This window comes from Diabrotica undecimpunctata, chromosome 7, assembly GCF_040954645.1.
Source record: "Diabrotica undecimpunctata isolate CICGRU chromosome 7, icDiaUnde3, whole genome shotgun sequence".
Lineage (NCBI taxonomy): Eukaryota > Metazoa > Arthropoda > Insecta > Coleoptera > Chrysomelidae > Diabrotica > Diabrotica undecimpunctata.
In genome coordinates this window covers 152,920,302-152,941,585 of record NC_092809.1, presented here as the reverse complement: position 1 = coordinate 152,941,585, position 21,284 = coordinate 152,920,302, and the positions used below count along the sequence as shown (strand labels likewise).

General features: G+C 33.9%; 1 protein-coding gene across 4 annotated transcripts in view; it reads left to right on the top strand.

The window, feature by feature from the left end:
• LOC140446047 (zinc finger protein rotund-like) overlaps positions 1-21,284 on the top strand; it is an 814,816-nt gene that overhangs the window by 69,328 nt on the left and 724,204 nt on the right. The window lies entirely within an intron of this gene.

Below are 21,284 nucleotides of genomic sequence, written 5' to 3'. Positions count from 1 at the left end.
TATTGCAAAGCTTAGGCAAAGAATTATCGACGAATCTATATTAATTTCTAGAGAAACATGGAGAAATGTAATAGGCGCATTCTACCATCGTTTAAAATACTATCAAATTATTACTGGAGGACATTTTGAACACTTAATTAGGTAAAAATTAATTTAGCAATGTAGTAAACTTTTAATTAATATTGTACCGTTTTTAAATCAAACGAGCCGTTCTAATTTATATAAATATATTTATTTATAAGTGTACAGCACGAAAATATCTTATCAACTTAACTTAACTCATAGAAGGTCTGCTTATATATACGGTTATTATGTACTAGAATATTCTGGAGTAGTCCACCTCTAATCCTTCACGTTAAAAGCGCATCGGGAATGCCAACGTCGAACATTCCAGTCTAAAAACTGCGACACGTAACCGCATCGGAGATGGGCTATTTCGTTACAATATGTTCCAATTTAGTTGTACATAGTTTGAATAAAAAAATTATTAGATTAGGCGATTAGACGTTCCTAGGCTCAGACTAGACTCAAATTGTATACGGTTGAACTGGTATTGAAGTGGAGATTTCAATAAAGGTGCAATATATAGGGTGTTGAATATAAAAAACCAAAGTGACTAATGATATCAGAAAAATGGTAATTCTGGCAACGTTTCAAGCATCAAATTTCAAATCTTCATATTGCAAAATAGGTATACTCTATTTCTGTTTCTATTTCTATTGTTGTATGATTCGGACCATCCATTTAACAGATAATTAGGCGTTTCCAGGCTTTTAGTCCACTCGAAGTATTTCTACTTCCATTAAAAGCAGAACATTATACTTGTTGTTTTATCATTATTGAAGTACTAAATAGCGAAAATCCTAAACATAACCTAAAAATATTCTCATACTCAAAACAATTATTGTACTCACTTATATTACTTTATTCTGCCTCATTACCTCTGAAAAGTCTTATACACGGTTTGTGCGTTCCTTTTCAAAGAACTACCAGTGCAATAAATAAATACATTTCCTAAGAATAGTATAAATGCAGGAGCTTTGATACAATCTTGCATATAGTGGGAACTCGACGTTAAAAACTTTATGGCATGCATCACGTTATATATTAATATTTAATTGATTAATTTGAATGATCAAGTTATCTTTCATTTAGCACGCATTTACTTCTAATTGTCGAAGAAAAAATTGTAAACACGCTTAAAAGGTTATTTTATTAAATATGTAGATAAGATCGATTTTTTGAATTGATATTGTTGACAATGAATTTATTATTAATTAATATTCATGATATATAGTGGTTCAAATTAATTAAAAATTTTTCCGTGGTAAAATTTTTCCAAAAGTTCAATATTTATGTTGTAAATGATAATATGAACGTCTCATACATATATTACATACATGTTTTTGTCTGGGTATAAAGGTCTCATCATTATCTAGTTTGCGAAAACATTAAAGTATGACACATTATAACTTAAGGAATGCACGCCGAAATATCATTAATCAAAAACATTAACAAAGCTGTAAAGCATAGAATAAAAAAATATAGAAAGAATTTTGCCCCGTAACTACAAATAATCAATGTTAAATAGGCCATTCACGTTCTGATTTGTAGTCCGACTAGTGGTCCATCTTCTGCAGTTGGATCTGAAATCGGACCGTGAGTGGGCTGGTTGGATTAGTTGGACAACTAGTGGTACAAGTCGGATAATCTAGAGGGACGACTTGAAGGTCCTACTTCCGACTGACGATGAAGTGGAAGCGTGAATGGTGAAGTTGGAAGTCGGATCATAGGTCGGATCGAAAATTTTCTCAGTCAGTTGATCTTCGGAACCTGTTACGTATGAGATTTCTATGAATTACTCTACGCAAAGATCCCTAGTTTGTAAATATTTAATTGAAAATAAACTCTCAATTGCATGAAAATTACCCCTATTAAAATATACGATTCTTCATCATCATCTACTTTTTGTTAGGGCAAATAATTTTCTGTAGATCTATTTTGGGCACTCCCATACAGGTACAATTTCCAACAGTCCGGATTTACAACACAGAAATTATAAGTAACTGTTTCTTTATATCGTTCTGAAGTTATTTTCTTGTGGTATCTTATGCAAATTTACTGCTTTAATTGGAAATAAGCCTGAATATTAGTTAGAAATTAAATTTTTTTGACGTTTCGACTTCAACTTCGGAATATTTTGATAACGATTTCCGAAGTGGAAGTCCAAACGTCAAATACATTTAATTACTAACTCATATTGTGGCTTATTTCCCATTAACACAGTAAATTTACTACAAGATCACTTTGTAACTGATATTTCCTCCCTGTATACAATTTGCTTACAACATCAGCTCCAAACAAAATCTCAATTGGTGCTGTCTGTCCGACATCGCTGAGCAAAGATCCCTAGTTCGCAAATAAGTAATCGAAAATAACTTTCAATTTCACGAAAAATTATTATAGCCCTGCAAGTTTCTGGTATGACCTTTCCCAATAGTTGTGGAGATATTTTACAGCTGATCTTCAGATCCTCAAATGAACTTCCAGTGGCCAGAAAGCGTAAAGTTGCTACAAGGCGTTGTTCAGTACTGACACATTCACGCATGACGGTATCTTTTTTGGAAATGAGTAGACCAACTTTTTCCAGCAACATCGAAAAAGTGTCACAATAGTTCACACGATCAACAAATAATTTCTTCATCCAACATTTTTTCTTCTTTTTTTCAAATGATAAGGATAAGAAGCACAATGCTGCCATTTTCCTCCTCCTAACTATATTGTGCGTAGTGTTTACTCGATATATTTTTTGGTTAAGCGATGTACATCGTCGTGCAAACAAACTAGAACTGAAATTGGACCGTTAGTTGGATAGCAAGTTGGAGCGTGAGTGGAGACGAATATTTAACTAGTAGTCCTACTAAGTGGGACCGCAAGTCGGAACGTGAATGCCCAGCTTTTTAGTGATGACGCAGGCTTAGTCACTAAATTGTGTGATCACTTCGTACCCTGTCACGTTTCTTATAACTTTTTGGTTATTTCTGCTTCTATCGATGATTATTATTTTGGTGAAGTAACAATAAGATTATACAAAACTATAATTAGACCCACAATGCTATACGCTACTGAGACATGCACTATGAACAAAACCATACAGAATAGATTGGACGGATGGGAAAGAAAGATACTTCGAAGAATTTTTGGTAGAAAGCTAAAAACAGAAAACAATGGAAATTATCCATCTAGCAATGGACCTAAAAGACCTGTTACTGTTGTATACATACAAGCCTGTTGCTCTGCCCACTTTGCTCATTTTATAAGAATGATCATCATCATCATTGGTGCTACAGCCCTATAAAAGAGCCTCGACCTTCCCAAGTCTATTACGCCAGTCAGTTCTATCCATTGCCAACTGTTGCCAGTTTGCTGCGCCTATTTGTCTACCATCCTCATCTACACCATCCCTCCATCTGAGTTTTGGCCTACCCCTACTTCTACTTCCCACAGGTTGTGACATAAGGATTCTTTTAGGAGGGTTGTTCTGCTGTGATCTTACCAGATGTCCTGCCCATCTTAGTCTTCCTATTTTTATAAAGGATACTACGTCTTTACCACCAAACTTTTACATTTTTACAGATGCCACCGAATATTCTTGACAGGATATTTCGTTCAAATATAAGCAGGAAATTTTCATCTGCCTTGGAAATGGTCCATGTCTCCGACCCATATGTCAACACTGGTTGTATAAGGATTTTGTATATGGTTACTTTTGTTTTTTGGCCTAAGTTTCTGCTTCTCATATGTCTACTCAGTTCAAAATAGCATTTGTTTGCTAGGATTATTCTTCGCTTGATTTCTTCCGTCATGACGTTCTCCTTGGTGATCAGGGAGTCTAAGTATGTGAATTTGTCCACCACTTCAAAGGTAGAGTTATCAACCGTGAATTGGTGGCCGATGTTTCTGGCTCTATTGTTGGGTGTTGATGCCATTATCTTAGTTTTATAAGAATGATATCTAAATTTAATCTTTTGGAGCTTCAAGACTATTTTTACGTAGCGAGTAGAAAGTTATAATAACCTTTTAGATTGCCAAAAATATTTTCCCAGTAGCAAGGTTGCTCTTTCCTTCAATGTTAAGGGAAATAAGGAACTGTTGTTAAAGGTGCTGTTTGCAGATCCAAGTTTTGTTTTGACGTTTTTAGGCAATATTGAGCATACCAATCGATTTTTAGTATTTCTGTTTGAAGTACCGGGGAAATTTTTTACGAAGGCTATTGACTAATATTAGGACTATTGTGAATTATGCCATTTTGTTTTGTGTCATTCATACTTTGTTTATTTTATATATTATATTTAGGTTGAGTTCGAAACCTTATTTTGCACACATTTTTATGGATTGTGTTTTTTTTTGCTACCAATACCCTTAAATTTTAAAAATCAGTATTTATGTTTTGCCGTATTTTCTTTAAAATGTAAAATATTAAGTAATACCTATTATAGTCTTTAGAAATTAAAATTGATTTTGGTAGTCTATTTGTCCAATTTTTATTTTATCATGGCGATTTCCTTGATTTCTGGTGATAGCTTTTCTACATTTAAAAATTGGAAAGTATTTTTATGCTTATATACATAGTATCTACTTTAGAAAACCTTTAGGACAACTCTTAAAAGGATTTTTATCATTATGTTTACTGTTTTAAGTGTTAATAAATTAAATACAAAATAAGGAAAAAAAAAAACAATAAACATTACCACATTCGAAACTCTTTTGTTAAAAATAACAAACACCCACACTTTCTTTCAGTAAACAATTCTCCCTTAAAAATATAACCTGTCATTTCTCCTTCGTTTGTTCAAAGAACACTGACACGTGCCACAATTAACGATAGAAATACCAAAAGCTTAGCAATGGGGATCCTCTTAAAATATTTGTTCTGCAGTTGTTTTTTCTCTCCCGCGACTCCGTGCAAATCAGGAAGTTCTGTTTACAATAAGGATTAGTGTCTAACCGTAAGGGATACTGTACATACAGGAAACGTTAAAACGTTATATTTCTTGTTAGAGCTTTTAAACAAGAGGAAATTAGCAATTCTAAAAGGCGAAAGGACTATTTATACTGACCAAGTACATTTCAACGAGAACTGAATGATAAAATGTAATTTTTGAATTATACGGGTTGCTGATTCGTCTAAATTAAAGGCAGGTAGAATAAGAGAGTATCAGAGTAGTTCTGCTCTTTTCTGTATAAGTCTTTGATTATAAAGGTTGATTTTAAGTTTGCATTTATATAACTAAATATCATTTCATCTAATAAAGGAGATCTTGTGATGATAAATGTGTTGTATCGGAACATTATTTAAATATTTAATTTATTATAATCCCTTCCCATATTTTATCATAACGAAAGCCACGCTATCACGTAATAATTGTAGCATTTCAAATTTGATTCACTGTTGTCTTTTGTTTCTCTTTCTGACTACTTTTTGACCTTTTCTTTTTTGAACGTATAAGGAACACGTTTTCAAGTAAGGGGTCTCCCAATAAGAATGTCCTGAAGTTTTTTTTAATTAAAACGGTAAAAATTGCTGTAAATCAAAAAAACATTTTATTGTAAAATATAGATAACAATTATGTTCCGAATAACACATCATTCAAATTTTTCACCGCGACTACGTTTGCAGAAGCAAATCCGATGAATCCAATTTTTAGCCACTTTATGCAAAATATCCGCATAAATCTCACGAATAGTGTGCTTTATGTTCCTCTTCAAGTCTTCAATAGATTTTGGTTTGTTCACATAGGCCAATGACATAGCCCCATAAAAAATAATCCAACGGTGTTAAATCGCAGCTTCTTGGAGGTCAAGCATCTGGTCAAAGTTGCTGAATTCTCCTGGGATCTCTGGCATCAAGAGAAATCAATGTTTCCGGGAACTTTTCCTTCAATAAATCAATGGTTGGGGCAGTAGTGTGACATGTGGCACCGTCCTGTTGGAAAAACATGCCATCCAAATGCATTTCATCCAACTGAGGCCACAAAACATCCGTTATCATCGTTAGATACATTCACCGTTGACTATTACACCATGTTCGAAAAAATAAGGTCCGATGATGCCACCGTGCCATAAACCGCACCAGACAGTGACCTTTTCTGGATGCAAAGGCTTCTCAAGAATCTCATGCGAATTATTTTCACTCCAAAAACGACAATTTTGCTTATTTACAAAGCCGTTTAACCAAAAATGAGCTTCATCGGAAAAGATTATGTTTTTGAAAAAATCGCCATCATTTTCGAGTTTGTCTAGAGCCCAATCAGCGAACAAACGACGCTTATGATGGTCAAATGGCTTCAGTTCTTGAGTCAGAACAATCTTGTAAGGGTGTAGGCCTAAATCTTTTCTCAGAATTCGCCAAGTTGTCATTCTGGTGAGTCCAAGTTCTTGAGAACGACGATTTACGGACACATTTGCATTTTCCCCTACACTGGCTGTTACAGCAGCAATATTGTCCTGAGTTCTTGCAGTTTTATCGTTCTAATTAAATGTTAAATTTTATCAATTTGATTATTTCTTTAAAAATCCCGATGTATAACGTGGTCTGTACACGTCATTTATCGTTATAGGTGTATTTTAAAAAATTATAGTGGCAGCATGGGATTTAATGGATATTTTAATTTGGATACTTTACAAACGTCATAAGATCACATTTACTTCAGAACAATTCTAACGCAGTTGTTCTTGTTTACATTAGTTGTCTAACATTTAATGCCGTTTTATGGAATAGCTGCTCTTATGCTCTTAAAATTTTCTTTTCTATTCATTGGAACCTTCCTGTTCACAACACTTCACTCGCCTTTTTCCCTTTTATCCATCCCGATTTAACACTACTGCGTAAATCTCTATCTATATCTCCATTATTATATAATACCGATATTAGATATTATAATAAAATTATTACTTTGATTTGAGAATACATACAGGAGAATAGCGAATGACGTATAAGAACGAACCACGAAATAAACAGATTATTTAATAGGCCGACTATCACAAAAGAAATACTAAGTAAACGACTGAGTTGGTTGGGACACGTAGAAAGAAAAAAAGAAATACAAAAACAGTACTTAGAAAATAATTAAACGGGAAGGGACCGGCAGGTAGGCCCAGAAAGAGATCTTCTTCTCATGGCACCTACTTCTTTCAAAGGTTGGCGATCCAAATGGCAATTGTAGTTTTGGAAACTGCTGCGCGAGAGATTTCTGCAGATGAGCGGTCGAACCATCTCCTCAGGTCTTTTAGCCACGAGTTCTGGCGTTTTTCTACTGATATTTTGCCTTGTGCTTTTCCTTCCAAAATAACTTGAAGTAATTCGTATCTTTCGCCTCTCAACACATGACCCAAGTATTGCATTTTCCTCTCTTTGATTATTCTTAGTAATTCCTTTTGTTTACAAATGCGACGAAGTACCTCAACATTAGTAACTCTTTGTACCCATGGAATTCTCAACATTCGTCTGTATATATACATCTCAAAGGCATCTATTATTCTTTTTTCTATTTCAGAGTCCATTGTCCAACTTTCACAGCCATACAGTAAGACAGAAAAAACCTAACATCTGATCATTCGGATTCTAAGCTGCAAACTATGGTCTGATCTTGTAAAAAATGTTTTCATGCTCATGAATGCTTTCCTAGCTTGTTCGATTCTTGATAGGATTTCTTTTTTTGGATTACACTGACTATTGGTATTTGCTTCTAAATATTTTATGGAATTTACCTGTTACGGAAACGTTTAGATGTAAACTGAACATTTCGTTGTGGTGAACTACCGCATTCATTATATTTTGTAGTTCTTGTGCGTTGCTTGCTATTAAGACGGTATCATCAGCATATCTGATGTTGTCTATGCTGATTCCGTCAATCTTAATTCTGCCTTGGACCTTGGTCTAATGCTTCTCTGAATATAGACTCCGAGTGCAAATTAAACAGTAGCGGTGATAAAACGCAACCCTGTTTCACTCAGAAAGAGTTAGATTGATGGTATTAACCCGGATTTAAAAGAACTAGGAACACGAGAATGAAAAAAACAAGCAATACACAAAAACCAATTAATAGGAGAGATTTCTAACAGCTTTTAACTCAAATATTGTTACTTTTTAAATTTTTATTTACCCATATATTTCTCTATACCGATTGTTATGTTGCTGTAGTAAAAACGCAAGCTATAGAAGCGTTCATATATTTCTTGCTAGTATTAGAATAAAATTTAGAATAATTACCTTTAGTTATCAAAAGTGTTGTATTGTTCATATTAAACGAAAACTACATATGGCTAGGAATATTTATTCACATAGATACAATATATGCCCATAATATATCTCCTTCGCTCTATTATTTCTTTTTAATCACTAACGATCAGAGGCGCTAGCTCTCATCCAGGTGTTAATACTAATCGAAGAAGTGTCATAAAACGAAGGATGGGCTTTCTTCTTACCAGATGCAACTGATGGTTCCACTACTAAAGCCGATCCATTATAATTAAATCCATTTAGTTTATCAATAGCTCTATCTGCAGATGACTGATCTGGACAATCAATAAACGCATACCCACCTCTTTTTATAAGAATACTTGTACAGGAGAGATTCTGTTCTGCAAAAAGTTGCTTTAGCTTGTTTTCGTTGATTTCGTTTGGTAAGTTTCCAACGTAAAGCTTGCTCATTGTAATCGGAGGTATTTTTGCTATTGCTGCCATCAGGGTATTGGTCAATTCACAACTTATGAATAAAAATGGAAAATGTAATATTACACAAAAAGTACTACGACTGATTAAAAGGACAACGTGAGATATATACTTATTTTGCAAATGAATTTGACAGTTTTGACATTATTCTAATTTGTTAAACTATTTTGTTTTTTAAATATATTTTAAAACGTCAAATTATTGACATATGCCTACATACACTTATGAAAGTAGGTCGATAATACCAAATTGGAAAATAAAATTACATTTTTTTGCTTTTTGTCAATAATATTGATCTAAGATGAAACAAATCGTTAATATTTGCCGATCGCTTATTAGTACAACCGTTTAATTTGTGTGTGAATTTTTATACTTTGAAGTTAAGTGGTAGCTCGGTGGTTGGATGTTAATTTCCTTCCTCTATCGGTCTGGGATTAGCAAAATAAATTCATATTCAAAAGTTTTTTCGAATTACTGTTTTTAATGAAAACTTTATTTTTATCAGGTTATTATATACACTATATGTAATGTATATATAAACTTTGTATTTACCGTGTAAGTCAAACTGAGTTATTTGCAAAAAACTGGTAAATTTGGCAAAAAACCTTAGATTTAATAAGCATGAAAATAGCACTTTTTTGTAATAGGTAAATTAGGTAAAATATAATGAGAACAATTTGAAAATACCGAGTTTTGCAAGTGAACTATGTAAATACAGATTTACGCAACCAATATTTGCAAATCCATGACAATAGTCAACCATTAACGCTATTATTTTTTCTTGGATTAGACTCTTTTTCAAACCTAGTGTGTTACGAATAAGGAAGAAGGCATGTGGAAGAAGACTTTTAGTCAACAGTTTATTTTTATCCAAAGTAAAAAAGGTCTTATAAATTGTGTGTATATATTTATATTAATTCCTAAATTCTATGTCCCTTTGGGTCCTCATCATCAATACGATTATTTTCTGCAGCACTCTTGTTTTTATTTGTATGTATGCCAGTATCTACTATTTTATAAAATAGTTACTACGAATCTTGGAAAGAAAAGTATTGAGGACCGTATAGTGTACCCGTAAAGACTGGAATAAATTCGATATTTCCTTTAATGAAAAGCCTTTTTAAAAAATCTAAAACACTTCGATTGTTAAGTTAATGTTCTACATTCTACAACAAAATTTCATTATAAAAGGTCATACGCATTAAGATGATGACGTCATCGGCTCTTTTTTTAAAAGGAAAACCATAGGTATATTTTATAACATTTTTAGATCGATAAAAATGAGCTTATTCCAAAAAAGTATAATACTCGGGGTCTAATGGATATAATTTGAAAGATATGCTCTTAGAAAATAAATTATTTATTATCAATTGCAAAAAAGTAGCCTACTACTAGTTTTAAGTGAAATGTAATTATTTTTAGTAACGTTTAATAACAATTAAGTAGTACAATAATTATTGTATTAATTCGTGAATGTTCTGTATTATTGCTTAGAATTAATTTGAAGTAGAAATGAATTTAAGTGTAAAGCAAAGAATTGAAATACTCATGATGATTGGTTATGGAGACAAATTGCGAACTCAGATGGAAGTGTGTAATTTATTTATTGATAAATATCCAGAAAGACCCATAACGCAGTCAATAGAATAAGATTGAAAATAAATTTCGAGAAACTGGTACAACGCTACACAAAGTAATACAACTTGAAAATGGCGCCCCTTTAGATGCACACTTGTACAGAAATTATAGGGGATGGCTCAGATAAAAGAATAAAATTTTGTGAAACAATGATGGATAACTGCCACCGAAACCCTCTCTTGGTTCAAAATATTATTTTTTTCTGATGAGGCTACATTCACATTAAATGACGCAGAATTGTAGATACTGGGCCAAAGAAAACCCCAACTGGATGCGGGAACATCATACAATATACCAGCAAAAGGTAAACGTATGGGCTGGCATTGTAAGAAATAGAATCATCGGATCCTACTTTAAACGGGCCAGCATACCTTCAGTTTTTATGGGATTATCTCGTACCTACTTTAGTTAATTTATTCCCCAGTAGCATTAATCCTGGAGGTTTTGATGAAAGTTTATGGTTTCAATATAATGGTGCACCTCCGCATTATGCTGTAGATGTTCGAAGGTACCTAAACGACATTTTTCCGAACAGGTGGATTGGAAGACGTGGACATATTGAATGGCCAGCGAGGTCGCCAGACCTCAATCCTTTGGACTATTTTATGTGGGGTCATTTGAAGAATGTTGTTTATAAAACAAAACCTGCAAATATTAAAGACTTAAAAACAAGAAATAAACAATATTTCTTAATCTTACTTCTCAAAGGGCTACAATTCAAATACTCAAGATAAAGTCATGTATTAATTACTGGATTACTTTCAAGTTATTTATTATAAATTATTTGTGCTGCCTCTGGAAGGTGCTGCAGAATTTTCCAGTAATAAGGTAGTATTCTGGAGCCTTTTTGGATCGATGTTGTGTTCGATGTATAATATTTTTTACTCAATTTTTTGTGAATCTTTTTTCAGAACGTTATGAATGATAAGGTTTTGCGAGTACTGAAATAATCCCTTCTTCAGTTTGCAGTGAGTATTTTCTGTCATTCGGTTTAAAAACTTTTTTAAGGTGTGTTGCAAATGTTTCAGATTTTTCTAGTGGACTTCTCGCCCATTTTACTGTTTCTGTTCTTAGTGGTCGGATTGTATAGTTCTGCCTACGTAAGGTCCTTGTAGCCTTCCATAACGAGTAGTCAGTGGCTTGGGTTGTATCTAGTTTTTGTAAGTATTCCTGAAAAATTGCATTTTTTTCTGCTATTATTAGTTTTTTCAATTATTTTTGTGCTTTATTCAGGTCTGTTTTACTCTGAGAGGATCTTCAAATTTGCCATTGTTTTCTTAGCCTCCTTTTTTCCATTATTTATTATAACTATATAGGTTTGTAGGAAATGGTAAAAAGTTCCATTCTGCTTCTTATACGACTGTATTAAAATGATATACACTGCATGTTTGATCTGTTTAGCTGTCTTTACTGGGATGTGTAAATTGATTTGACTGTTTACTTGATATCTAAAATAACTCAATTTGTTTTATTGTTGTGTAATATGCAGCTCTTTTCTGTTGTTGATATGTTTTTACTTACGATTATAATAACCGGTGATAACGGATAACCGGGATAACGGATAATATAAAAGTTAAACGAGGAGTCCGACAAGGCGATATAATTTCACCTAAACTGTTTACCTTGACCCTCGAAGATATAATAAAATCAACAGATTGGTAAAACAGAGGAATATGTATTAACGGAAAGTACCTAAATCACCTTAGATATGCGGATGATATACTCCTGATCTCCTCGGAACGACAAGAACTAGAATTAATGCTGAATGGACTTCATGAAAAATCACTGCAAAAAGGCCTAAAAATAACTTCAACAAAACAAAAGTAATGACAAACACGGAAGACCAAGAGGCAATAAAAATACAAACAGAAAAAATAGAACAGGTAAATGAGTATATCTATCTAGGACAAGCAATCAGAGCTAACAGAGAAAATCAAACAACCGAAATATCGAGACGAGTAAGAATGGGATGGGCAGCGTTCGGCAAACTTTCTTATGTTCTAAAAAATTAAACAATCCCTCTATACTTACGAAGCAAGGTATATAACTCCTGTATAATACCGGTGCTCACCTATGGAGCACAGACATGGACATTTACACAGGCCAATTTGGATAGGATAAGGAAGGCACAAAGAGGGATGGAGAGACAAATGTTGGGTATATCACTTAAAGATAGAAAACGTAACCAGTGGATCAGAACCAGAACAAAGACAGTAGACGCGATAGAACAAGCAGCAAAACTGAAATGGAAATGGGCTGGACACAATGAACGTCTCCAAGACGGACGATGGAACAATGCCATCGGAAAGTGGCGTCCATACAATGCAAAGAGATCAAGAGGCAGACCACAGATGAGGTGGAAAGATGATATCAGGAAACAAGGAGGTCCCACATGGCAGAGAACAGCTCAAGATAGGGAAAGATGGAGAGAACTGGGGGAGACCTACATCCAACAATGGAAGGATAGAGAATAGGTTTAAAAAAAAATAATAACCGGTTAATGGTCAGAGGATAAATCAAAACAAGACTCCGTTTTAAAGTATTTTTCGTTTATTTCTTTCACTACGGCACAATCGATGTATCTCCAACTTATGATAAATTTATTTTTACTATATCCTACTTTCGTCAATTATTTGTGTACATAAAACACAAAGAAATATCTCATTATATAAAAATTTTTAGTTTTCTGATTCTGCGCTAATACATACATATTTATCATAGGATCAGTTAGTTTCTTCTACAAGGCTCCTCACAATAAGCTTCTTTAAATATATTGGATTAAAATTTCAAAATATCTAGGCTTTACCAAAACTTAAAAAAACTAGAGAAGTCCAATTTATATACAGACATAATGTACACATAAGATGTTTCCTATCGTTTATGGTAAAAATCCACATATATTTGTAAATACACGAGAAATATTCAGTATACATGTAACATCTCCTTTCAACCCCGATTTATCTATTGAAAGCCAGCAGTACAAATCACCGTCGTTTTCGCGTCCATAAATCCTGACTAAGGTCCCGCTGTACACTCCCATAAAATTGATGGCACTACGTCCGGGACGGGACACTCGGATAGTCCCGTCGTCGCCGTACTGGCGATTGCTTGCATACGTACTTCATGCGGTATCGGCAGAAAATCGCAGAGATAGAAATGTCGTTACTTTGTCCTCTTCGTTGTTTATTGTTTATTGTTCTTAAACGTGTTGTTGAATAATTTTAGCTTCAAGAAATATTTCCCGATATCGAAAAATTAAAACGCTGTATTGTATAAAGCTGTTTTTAAAAATGAATCCTTTTTTTATTTTGTTCAACTTTTTATTTTTCAAAAGAGTACTTTCTTATTAATCATATTAATCAATGAGAAATTCTAAATTATTGAATTTCTGCTTCCCTAATTATTTTACATCAGAAGTCATGGGAAACTATTTGTAGAGGACTGAAATCTGGATCAAAAACAAATGTTAAAATTGTTCTACAAATTAAACGTATTCCAAAATTTTGCAAATATATTTTATTACATTTTTCATTCCACCCCTAAAAGTCAGGCCACCCGCAATGCATGCATGTGTATGATGTGTTGCGTTTAGACATATTAATGTTTTTGATATTTGACAATATATATTTGAATTGCCAAAAACAATAAAGTTGAATAAAAAACGTAACCAAATGAGGAGAAGGTAGCAATAATTAAAATGTTTTATTCATGTAATAGGGCACGAAGTGTCAGTTCTTTATTTAGCGGAAGATATCGCAATAGATCAAGGAATTTACAAAATTTCGAAAACACTGGGACTGTGATTTTTAGTTGTACCTGTACAAACAATATTTCTCAGGTACCAAGAAATTAAGAAAATGAAAATGAAATAAATGTATTAACAGTAGTAGTAGAAAATCCTAGGATAAGTTCTTGGACCATTGCAGACTGGTTTAATATTCATAATTCCACGGCATTAAAAAATTTGAAAAGGAATAATTTCTGTTCATATAAATTTCAATGTCATCAAGAACTAAGAGAAGTAGTGCTGAGAGACGAGAGGAATTTTGTTATGACATTTTAGAGAGGACTAATGCAGACAGACAATTTTTAAACAACATTTTGTTTAGTGGTGAATATAAGCCATACCCAAAATAGTCGAAAAATAAAAGTCAGGTTAGAAATATATAGACACAATATTATTTTTTTCTACCACTTTACTTCACTAAATTTTGAAATCGTTCCCCAAAAAACAAAATTATTTTAATATTGTTCTGAAGCTATTTTCTTGTGGCATTTTAAATTAATTACTATTTAAATGGGAATAAGCTACAATTAAAGGTTAAAATACGTTTATTGACGTTTCAATTTCCACTTCGGAAATCGTTTTTTTTTCTCTATTTTTCAACGGATGGTAAAAAGAGAAAAATCAAAGAAGCGGCTCTAATTATGCTAAATGAGACCAATTGTGTCGCGAATTCCTCGGCAGAAAGTAGTAGGATCTGGTTACCCATATTGAAAGACGAAGTTATTAAAAGGAAAATACCAGTATTGGTAAGTCAGTAAAATATAGAGAAATCATTTATGTTTTTTAAATAACAAACATATAAAATCGGAATGTGGTGTTTATTGAAGGTAAACTAAATGCACGATCAAATACTTACCATGTCGGGATAGTATTATGAGGTTTTTTCCTGTTTTTTCCCTCATAATTTACTATGGAATCACTAACAGGAGAATTTTACTGTCATCATGGCATGCATTTGTCTTTTTAAAGACGAATTACATGTTATGATCTTTTCTGACGGATATTCTCAAGTTAAAGTTGATTTCATGTAATCGAATGAACTATCTTATAAGTAAAGTCGTCCCAGGAACGCAACTCAACAATATTGGCAATATCATTTTAAAGTCGTCTACTTTAAAATGTATAATGTATGTCTGAATTGTCAATATAGATGAGTCAGATAAAATTAAATTATTAGAAGAATTTTTCACTAAGTAACAAAAAACAAAATTTGTTTAATTTACTAATGTTTGTATTTTGAGAACGATTTCCGAAGTGGAAATTGAAACGTCAATAAACGTATGTTAACCTTTAATTGTGGCTTATTCCCATTTAAATAGTAATTAAAATTATTTTGTTTTGCGATTAGGAAATTAAACAATTCTTACAATATGGTAAGTTTATTTATTCCCAAAATAACAGTAGATATTAGTCTTCCCTTCAAAACCAATATCTCTTCCCACTTTCGTATTATAAATAATAGTAGCATTTTTTTAATAATAATAAGAATAGCAAAAAATGAATGGCTTAAGCAACAATGTATCGATCTAGAACATTTACAACGACAGCACGACGACCGTAATTTACACAAAAAGCTTAAGGAGACTGCTGGAATATACAGAAAACGAAGACCAACTACCATAGTTAATCAGGATAACCAGATAGTGCTGGGTGAAAAGGAGAAAATTGATATATGGGAAAATTATATCCAGGAGCTCTTCCATGACGAAAGACCCATGAGTGAAGTTTATACAGACGACCAGCTGACTGGCCCTTCAATCACCAAAGAGGAGATAGAAAAGGCAATATTAAATTCAAAAAACAATAAGGCACCTGGACCAGATGAAATCCCATCAGAAATACTCAAATTACTGGATTAAAGGGGAATTTCACACAAAATATTTAACTTAATTTATGAAACTGGCTGCTATCCTCAACACTGGTTACACTCTACCTTTATTCCCCTGCCCAAGAAAGTCAATGCAAAGAGATGTTAGGATCACAGACTCATTAGCCTGATGAGTCACACTTTAAAGATATTCTTAAAAATACTACATCAAAGATTATACAAAAAATGTGAATGGGACATCAGTGACTCCCAGTTCGGGTTTAGGCAAGGTTTAGGAACACGAGAAGCAATAGTAGCAACACAGGTGCTGGTCTAAAATTGTTACGATCAGAAGAAAGATGTGTTTCTATGCTTTTTAGATTATCAAAAAGCGTTTGATCGTGTCCAACACCACAAGTTAATGCAGATCCTCAAGAAAGTTGATATAGACCAAAAAGACATAAGATGCATTGAAAACTTGTACTGGCATCAAACGGCACAGTTAAAAATAGACAATTCTATATCCAAACCCATACATATAAGAAGGGGCGTTCGACAGGGATGTGTGCTTTCCCCTCTTTTATTTAACATTTATTCGGAAGCCATATTTCAAGAGTCTTTGGAGGATGCAAAGATGGGAATCAAAGTGAATGGAGTATTGATCAACAACATACGATATGTTGATGATGGTGTCTTAACTTGTGACAACATAGTCGATCTTCAACAACTTGTCACTATAATCGGAGAATACAGTAAGCAAATGGGATTAGAGATTAATACCAAAAAAACCAAATTTATGATCATCTCCAGAAACTTGGATGCACTTGAAAACTCCACCATAACACTGAATACTAAGTCCATTGAAAGAGTGAGTAAATTTAAATACCTGGGATCGTGGCTTTTTGAAGACTGGGCATCGGACAGGGAAGTAAAATGTCGCATTGAGCAAGCTCGGCAAGCTTTCGTAAAATTCAAGAAGGTACTGACTTGTTCAGAGTTCGATCTTCAACTGAGACTAAGGTTTACTAAGTGCTACGTGTGGTCAGTGCTGCTATATGGCGTAGAGGACTGGACACTCAAAACGAGGGATATAAACAGATTAGAAGCTTTCGAAATGTGGCCGTATCCTAAAAATACCATGGACAGCGAAAATCACAAATATAGATGTCCTTAAAAGAATAAACCAAGAACGCCAACTTTTCGAAACCATCAAGAAAAGGAAGACGGCGTATTTAGGTCACATCATGCGAAATGAAAAATACCAGTTTCTCCAACTTATAATCGAGGATAAAATTGAAGGCAAGAGAGGAATGGGACGCAAGAAAATGTCCTGGCTCCGAAACATAAGGCAATGGACAGGGATTAACGACATACAATCTCTGATACATATTGCAAGAAATAGAGAATTAATGGAAAATGTGTAACATCCATTAGTGGATTTGCATCTGAAGAAGAAGAAGAAGCATTTTTTTATTAACTTTAACTTAACTTTTCATTTCTGACAAAGATAAAGTTTACTGTATATTAAATTTACTAAGTTTTAAGTTAATTCATCACTTCTATACTAAATTAATAAAATTTGTTTTACATTTTTAATTATTTGTTTATAATCACAACCCTTAATTAATTTTGGCCTTTGATTGACACTCTTAAACTCGTATTTTCTACAAACCCACCATACGACGTATTCGAGAAATCACAACCGATCGGATCGGATCTGATAGTTGTGTCTTTTAGTCTTTTCTCATTCTGCCTCCGCGATTATAATATAAAGAGGCTTGTCGGAGGATGGCGTTATCTTGTGACTGAAATCTGGAACATACGGCTCCACTTGTCGCACCATAGATTTACGACTTACAACTTATACAACTACTAACGTCCTGGTTGTTGTAACTTGACTACTGTTTTGTGTCTTTTCTGGGGTCGCCGATGCCGATAATTTTGGTGCGATTTTTCCGTTTCACAAACAGTAAAATTTACGGTAGATTTTAAAGAATTTTCAAAGTGATTTTCAAACGGAAGATTGGTAATCGTATTAGACAGTGAAAAATATGAATAAAGCTGTACAGATTGATTTAAAATATAATACAAAACCATTTCTTTAATCTTATTATATTATTGAATAATAAGCCTGTCGGAAATTGACAAAAATACACTCGCTATCATAAAATCCGGGTCATCTTGAAAATTTCAAGTTTCTTAAATATTTTTGCCTCTGGTGCAGTAATAACCTTTTTTTGGCTAATGTATTTTTTAGTTGTCATCAATGTTTGTTTTAAAAGAAAAAAAATGGTTTTTTATTGTTTTATTGAAAAAAACAGAAAACAAATCAAATTGTTGATAAAACAGACATACGAAAAAAAATGGAAAATACAGAACGTGGTAAAAAATCAGTGAAATTTCAATGACGAATATCGTGTATTGCCTCCCCTTGCTCTAATAACCTCTTGCAGACGACGGGGCATACTCTCAATTTTTCTCCGGATTACATGTTGTGGTATGTTATTCCACTCTCTCAATAACAGGTCCTCAAGCTCCTGTGCGTTGTTAGGAGGAGGTGTATGGGTTTGAATACGTTTTTTTAAATCGTCCCAGAGATGTTCGATGGGATTCAGGTCCGGAGACCTAGCTGGCCAGGGTACTCTCGTAATTCCAACTTCGTCCAAGTATTACATACTGATCCTGGCAACGTGCGGTCGCACGTTGTCCTGCATAAAAACGGCGTTTTCTCCAAGCCCTGCCATGTTGGGCATAACATGTTCTTCCGGAATCTCCGTAATGTACCTTCGTGCAGTTAGGGACCCATTTTCGATGAAGGGTAATTCTGTCGAAAGATATACCTCCCCCAGCCATGACCGAGCCTCCACCAAATGGCATTCTTGGAGCAATACAAGCTTGTGAAAATCGTTCACCGGTTCTCCTCCAAACTCTTACACGTCCATCGGATCCAGTTAGGCAGAAACGGGATTCATCTGAGAATAACACTTTGCTACAATCGTTAATTTCAAAATGCGCGTATTTTCGAGCAAAAGTTAGTCGTGTAACTCGAGGCACCCGGCGAAGTGGTGGTCCTTTAGCCATTACCCTAGAAGATAGTCAAGAAGAACGAAGTCTTCTTCTGACTGTTGCAACACTAAAATTGCGATTTCGTACTTCCTCTAGACGATTTTGATGCATAACCGCAGTTGAGGTCCGGTTTCGTAAAGCCTGAAACACAAGGAAACGGTCATCTAGTGCCTTGGTCGTTCTTCTTCGTCCAGAGCCAGGTCGCCTGGTTAGCAAACTTGCCTCCTGAAAGCGTTGAAGCACTCGTTGAATCGTAGAAAGGCTTACGCCAACAGTTCTTGCGACTTGCCGTTGAGTGTGACCGTCTTACGATCGTGTGACAAGTGCGACAATTTGTGCCATTTCAAACAGTCAAAGGCATTTTTGTCAACAAATAAACACTAATAATGGCACTAATAAACACTAATGGTGGCAATAATAAACGTTTGTCCGTTGCATTTGAACAGAAAGTCGAAGTACAAACGAGACATTTAAAACAAGCGGAGTTACAGGTAGTGTTCATTTTGGGAAGTGTGCACTTTACCGCGAAATCGGCACTATTGGAATTCTTTGTTACAAAGGAAACCGCAACAATTCTCAGAAACATGCATTAGTTTGTATTTGTGTTATTATTATTTACGATAAAGCTCGTTAAAAATGAAATATCGGTGATTTTCAAGATGACCCGGATTTTATGATCGCGAGTGTATATTTATTGTTAAATTTAATTCATATATGAGCTAGAAAATATTCATCTCGTTGTAAATGTTTGGTATATTACTGATATGTTACTCTAAAGCTGGCTTGAAAATCGCTCTGATTATTTGGAAAAAAATTAGGAATAAAAATTTTACAGCTGGTTTTTGTTAATATTTTTATAATTTCCCATGAGAACCAATAACAGTTGCAATTTACAGTAGTAACAATGACTTACCTTCTCAACGATTCATTAAACTAATAAGGCGATTTCTTCAATAATTAGACAAAATGCCTCGATGGAATTTTCAGTATTCCGCACGAAAGATGGCAAATTTGTTATACTCGAATTGTCGGTGATGAACGTCCGTCGGCCACAAAGGCAGTTAACATCCAAGTAAGGAGCAATCTAGCTTTTCCTTGTAAGAGAAGTCTTTTACCGGTCAAGGTGTTTGAAAAATGTCGACGCTTCCCATGACGACTACCTTCCATTTAGTACACTAAGATAAATATTTTGTCTTTATTTTTTTCTTAATTTTTTATTAAAATTAAGAAAAAATTGTAAATAAAAAACTTTTTTATTGTTGTTTAATGCAAAATTTATTGACACTCAAATTGTAGTTGTTGACCTAATTAAATATGGCAGTAGATAAATAATTTTATAACCATCATGGATACAGAGCGCGAGCCCACAATAAACCAGGAATTGAATGCATGGTTAAAAAATAGTAAATGATATGGAACTTGGCGTCGTCACTGAATAAAAATTAGAAGCCTACAGTAGGCAAGGCATCTGGCAAGAGCAAATGAAAGCTTCCCTGCACGATGTACTCTATTGGCGAAACCGAACAAAACTTAGACCAAGTTTAAGATGGACCAAGCTACAAAGAAGTTTAAATGGAGAAGGAGGCTTATGATATTCGAGGTTCAACCAAGGCCGTAGCATTAATGATAATAGACGCCCATAAATATACATATTCTAAGGATATAATCCTATATATCCTCTATAATAATTGAAATCCTAAGAAGCAAAAACATCGACAGTCGCGACATCAACATCATATGCAGGTTGTACTGGGGACAAACAGAACAACTGGGAACAAAATCAAAGTTCATAATTAGTTAACCGAAGAAATTGAGATTCGTCGAGGTGTGCGTCAGGGTTGTGTGCTTTCTCCACTATTATTCAATATATATAGCGAAACAATATGTCAGGAAGCGCTCCTAGAGCAAAAAATTGGTATGAACATTAACGAAGAGTTAATTAACAATATACGATACGCTGATGACACGCTAATAGTAACAGATAACCTAGCAAATTTACAGTTTTTGATGGAAAACATAAACACCCATACCAATAAGTATGGTCTAAAACTGAACATCAAAAAGACTAAATTCATGATTGTAACAAAGAAGGTATACACCAATGTGAATTTAACCATAAATAATCAGCCAGTTGAAAGAGTTACGTCCTACAAATATTTAGGGATTTGCTTCACTGATACTAATGACCAGACAAGAGAAATCAAGAGGCGAATATAGATAGCGAGACAATCGTTTGTCAAAATGAAAAAGTT